The following is a 6,000-nucleotide window of genomic DNA, read 5'->3' as shown; positions in this document are numbered from 1 at the left end:
CAAAAGATTCCAAAAGAAATCAGTGAAAACCTGTTTTTTTGTTGCAATTGCATTATTTTCTTATTTTAAGTAAATTTTGTATATAAAAAGGGGTTTTGTCGTATAAATCTTACGTTCCTTTACTCACCTCAAGTTTATTTGACCATTTTTTCTAATAAACCCACAGAATCTACAAAAATATTACAAAAGATTCCAAAAGAAATCAGTGAAAACCTGTTTCTTTGTTGCAATTGCATTATTTTCTTATTTTTAGTAAGTTTGTGAACATAAAAAGGGGTTTTGTCGTAAAAACCTTAGGTTCCTTTGCTCACCTCAAGTTTATTTGACCATTTTTTCTAATAAACGCACAGAATCTACAAAAATATTACAAAAGATTTCAAAAGAAATCAGTGAAAACCTGATTTTTTGTTGCAATTGCATTATTTTCTTATTTAAGTAAGTTTTTGATCATAAAAAAGGGTTTTGTCGTAAAAATCTTAGGTTCCTTTGCTCACCTCAAGTTTATTTGACCATTTTTTCTTATAAACCTACAGAATCTACAAAAATATTACAAAAGATTCCATAAGAAATCAGTGAAAACCTGTATTTTTGTTGCATTTGCATTATTTTCTTGTTTAAAGTAAGTTTTTGTACATAAAAAGAGGTTTTGTCGTAAAAATCTTAGGTTCCTTTGCTCACCTCAAATTTATTTGACCATTTTTTCTAATAAACCTACAGAATCTACAAAAATATTACAAAAGATTTCATAAGAAATCAGTAAAAACCTTATTTTTTGTTGCAATTGCATTATTTTCTTATTTTAAGTAAGTTTTTGAACATAAATAGGGGTTTTGTCGTAAATATCTTAGGTTCCTTTGCTCACCTCAAGTTTATTTGACCATTTTTTCTAATAAACCTACAGAATCTACAAAAATATTACAAAAGATTCCAAAAGAAATCAGTGAAAACCTGTTTTTTTGTTGCAATTGCATTATTTTCATATTTTAAATAAGTTTTTGTACATAAAAAGAGGTTTTGTCGTAAAAATCTTGGGTTCCTTTGCTCACCTCAAGTTTATTTGCCAATTTTTTCTAATAAACCCACAGAATCCATAAAAATATTACAAAAGATTCCAAAAGAAATCAGTGAAAACCTGTTTTTTTATTGCAATTGCATTATTTTCTTATTTTAAGTAAGTTTTTGAACATAATAAGGGGTTTTGTCGCAAAAATCTTAGATTCCTTTGCTCACCTCAAGTTGATTTTACTATTTTTTCTAATAAACCCTACAGAATATACAAAACTATTACAAAAGATTCCAAAAGAAATCAGTGAAAACCTGATTTTTTGTTGCAATTGCATTATTTTCTTATTTTAAGTAAGTTTTTGTACATAAAAAGGGGTTTTGTCGTAAAAATCTAAGGTTCCATTTTTTACCTTGAGTTTATTTGACCATTTTTTTTAATATACCCACAGAATCTACAAAAATATTACAAAAGATTATAAAAGAAATCAGTGAAAACCTGATTTTTTGTTGCAATTGCATTATTTTCTTATTTTAAGTAAGTTTTTGAACATAAAAAGGGGTTTTGTCGTAGAAGTCTTAGGTTCCTTTGGTCACCTTAAATTTATTTGACCATTTTTTCTAATAAACCCACAGAATCTACAAAAATATTACAAAAGAATCCAAAAGAAATCAGTGAAAACCTGTATTTTTGTTGCAATTGCATTATTTTCTTATTTAAAGTTGGTTTTTGTACATAAAAAGGGGTTTTGTCGTAAAAATCTTAGGTTCATTTGCTCACCTCATGTTTATTTGACCACTTTTTCTAATAAACCCACAGAATCTACAAAAATATTACAAAAGATTTCATAAGAAATCAATGAAAACCTGATTTTTTGTTGCGTTTGCATTATTTTCTTATTTTAAGTAAGTTTTTGAACATAAAAAAGGGTTTTGTCGTAAAAATCTTAGGTTCCTTTGCTCACCTCAAGTTTATTTGACCATTTTTCCTAATAAACCTACAAAATCTACAAAAATATTACAAAAGATTCCATAAGAAATCAGTGATAACCTTATTTTTTGTTGCAATTGCATTATTTTTTTATTTTTAGTAAGTTTTTGTACATAAAAAGGCGTTTTCTCGTAAAAATCTTAGGTTCATTTGCTCACCTCATGTTTATTTGACCATTTTTTCTTATAAACCCACAGAATCTACAAAAATATTACAAAAGATTCCAAAAGAAATCAGTGAAAACCTGTTTTTTTGTTGCAATCGCACTATTTTCATATTTTTAATAAGTTTTTGTACATAAAAAGGGGTTTTGTCGTAAAAATCTTAGGTTCCTTTGCTCACCTCAAGTTTATTTGACCATTTTTTCTAATAAACCCACAGAATCTACAAAAATATTACAAAAGATTCCAAAAGAAATCAGTGAAAACCTGATTTTTTGTTGCAATTACATTATTTCTTATTTTATGTAAGTTTTTGAACATAAAAAGAGGTTTTGTCGTAAAAGTCCTAGGTTCCTTTGCTCACCTCAAGTTTATTTGACCATTTTTTCTACTAAACCAACAGAATCTACAAAAATATTACAAAAGATTCCAAAAGAAATCAGTAAAAACCTGTATTTTTGTGCAATTGCATTATTTTTTTATTTTAAGAAAGTTTTTGTACATAAAAATGGGTTTTGTCGTAAAAATCTTAGGTTTTATTGCTCACCTTAAGTTTATTTGACCATTTTTTCTAATAAACCTACAGAATCTACAAAAATATTACAAAAGATTCCATAAGAAATCAGTGAAAACCTGTATTTTTGTTGCATTTGCATTATTTTCTTGTTTAAAGTAAGTTTTTGTACATAAAAAGAGGTTTTATCGTAAAAATCTTAGGTTCCATTGCTTACCTCAAGTTTATTTGACCATTTTTTCTAATAAACCCACAGAATCTACAAAAATATTACAAAAGATTTCAAAAGAAATCAGTGAAAACCTGTTTTTTTGTTGCAATTGCATTATTTTCTTATTTTAAGTAAGTTTTTGAACATAAATAGGGGTTTTGTCGTAAATATCTTAGGTTCCTATGCTCACCTCAAGTTTATTTGACCATTTTTTCTAATAAACTTACAGAATCTACAAAAATATTACAAAAGATTTTAAAAAAATCAGTGAAAACCTGATTTTTTGTTGCAATTGCATTATTTTCTTATTTTAAGTAAGTTTTTTTACATAAAAAGGGGTTTTGTCGTAAAAATCTTAGGTTCCTTTACTCACCTCAAGTTTATTTGACCATTTTTCTAATAAACCCACAGAATATACAAAAATAATACAAAAGATTCTATAAAAAAATAGTGAAAACCTGTTTTTTTGTTGCAATTGCATTAATTTCTTACTTGAAATAAGTTTTTGTATAAAAAAAGGGGTTTAGTCGTAAAAATCTTAGGTTCCTTTGCTCACCTTAAGTTTATTTGACCATTTTTTTTAATAAACCCACAGAATCTACAAAAATATTACAAAAGATTCCAAAAGAAATCAGTGAAAACCTGTATTTTTGTTGCATTTGCATTATTTTCTACTTTTAAGTAAGTTTTTGTACATAAAAAGGAGTTTTGTCGTAAAAATCTTAGATTCCATTGCTCACCTCAAGTTTATTTGACCATTTTTTCTAATAAACCCATAGAATCTACAAAAATATTACAAAAGATTTCAAAAGAAATCAATGAAAACCTGATTTTTTGTTGCAATTGCATTATTTTCTTATTTTAAGTATGTTTTTGAACATAAAAAACGGTTTTGTCGTAAAAATCTTAGGTTCCTTTGCTCACCTCAAGTTTATTTGACCATTTTTTCTAATAAACCTACAAAATCTACAAAAATATTGTAAAAGATTCCATAAGAAATCAGTGAAAACCTTATTTTTTGTTGCAATTGCATTATTTTTTTATTTTTTGTAAGTTTTTTTACATAAAAAGGCGTTTTCTCGTAAAAATCTTAGGTTCCTTTGCTCAACTCAAGTTTATTTCACCATTTTTTTTTAATAAAACCACAGAATCCACAAAAATATTACAAAAGATTCCAAAAGAAATCAGTGAAAACCTGTTTTTTTGTTGCAATTGCATTATTTTCTTATCTTAAGTAAGTTTTTGAACATAAAAAGGGGTTTTGTCGAAAAATCTTGGGTTCCTTTGCTCACCTCAAGTTTATTTGACCATTTTTTCTAATAAACCCACAGAATCTACAAAAATATTACAAAAGATTCCAAAAGAAATCAGTGAAAACCTGTTTTTTTGTTGCAATTGCTCTATTTTCTTATTTTAAGTAAGTTTTTGTACATAAAAAGGGGTTTTGTCGTAAAAATCTTAGGTTCCTTTGCTCACCTCAAGTTTATTTGACCATTTTTTCTAATAAACCCACAGAATCTACAAAAATATTACAAAAGATTCCAAAAGAAATCAGTGAAAACCTGTTTTTTTGTTGCAATTGCATTATTTTCATATTTTAAATAAGTTTTTGTACATAAAAAGAGGTTTTGTCGTAAAAATCTTGGGTTCCTTTGCTCACCTCAAGTTTATTTGCCAATTTTTTCTAATAAACCCACAGAATCTACAAAAATATTACAAAAGATTCCAAAAGAAATCAGTGAAAACCTGTTTTTTTATTGCAATTGCATTATTTTCTTATTTTAAGTAAGTTTTTGAACATAATAAGGGGTTTTGTCGCAAAAATCTTAGATTCCTTTGCTCACCTCAAGTTGATTTTACCATTTTTTCTAATAAACCCTACAGAATATACAAAACTATTACAAAAGATTCCAAAAGAAATCAGTGAAAACCTGATTTTTTGTTGCAATTGCATTATTTTCTTATTTTAAGTAAGTTTTTGTACATAAAAAGGGGTTTTGTCGTAAAAATCTAAGGTTCCATTTTTTACCTTAAGTTTATTTGACCATTTTTTCTAATATACCCACAGAATCTACAAAAATATTACAAAAGATTATAAAAGAAATCAGTGAAAACCTGATTTTTTGTTGCAATTGCATTATTTTCTTATTTTAAGTAAGTTTTTGAACATAAAAAGGGGTTTTGTCGTAGAAGTCTTAGGTTCCTTTGGTCACCTTAAATTTATTTGACCATTTTTTCTAATAAACCCACAGAATCTACAAAAATATTACAAAAGAATCCAAAAGAAATCAGTGAAAACCTGTATTTTTGTTGCAATTGCATTATTTTCTTATTTAAAGTTGGTTTTTGTACATAAAAAGGGGTTTTGTCGTAAAAATCTTAGGTTCATTTGCTCACCTCATGTTTATTTGACCACTTTTTCTAATAAACCCACAGAATCTACAAAAATATTACAAAAGATTTCAAAAGAAATCAATGAAAACCTGATTTTTTGTTGCGTTTGCATTATTTTCTTATTTTAAGTAAGTTTTTGAACATAAAAAAGGGTTTTGTCGTAAAAATCTTAGGTTCCTTTGCTCACCTCAAGTTTATTTGACCATTTTTCCTAATAAACCTACAAAATCTACAAAAATATTACAAAAGATTCCATAAGAAATCAGTGATAACCTTATTTTTTGTTGCAATTGCATTATTTTTTTATTTTTAGTAAGTTTTTGTACATAAAAAGGCGTTTTCTCGTAAAAATCTTAGGTTCCTTTGCTCAACTCAAGTTTTTTTGACCATTTTTTCTTATAAACCTACAGAATCTACAAAAATATTACAAAAGATTCCAAAAGAAATCAGTGAAAACCTGTTTTTTTGTTGCAATCGCACTATTTTCATATTTTTAATAAGTTTTTGTACATAAAAAGGGGTTTTGTCGTAAAAATCTTAGGTTCCTTTGCTCACCTCAAGTTTATTTGACCATTTTTTCTAATAAACCCACAGAATCTACAAAAATATTACAAAAGATTCCAAAAGAAATCAGTGAAAACCTGATTTTTTGTTGCAATTACATTATTTCTTATTTTAAGTAAGTTTTTGAACATAAAAAGAGGTTTTGTCGTAAAAGTCCTAGGTT

This window comes from Hydra vulgaris, chromosome 13 (genome assembly GCF_038396675.1).
Source record: "Hydra vulgaris chromosome 13, alternate assembly HydraT2T_AEP".
NCBI lineage: Eukaryota > Metazoa > Cnidaria > Hydrozoa > Anthoathecata > Hydridae > Hydra > Hydra vulgaris.
The sequence above is the reverse complement of the archived record's forward strand: the minus strand, read 5'-3'. Positions refer to the sequence as shown.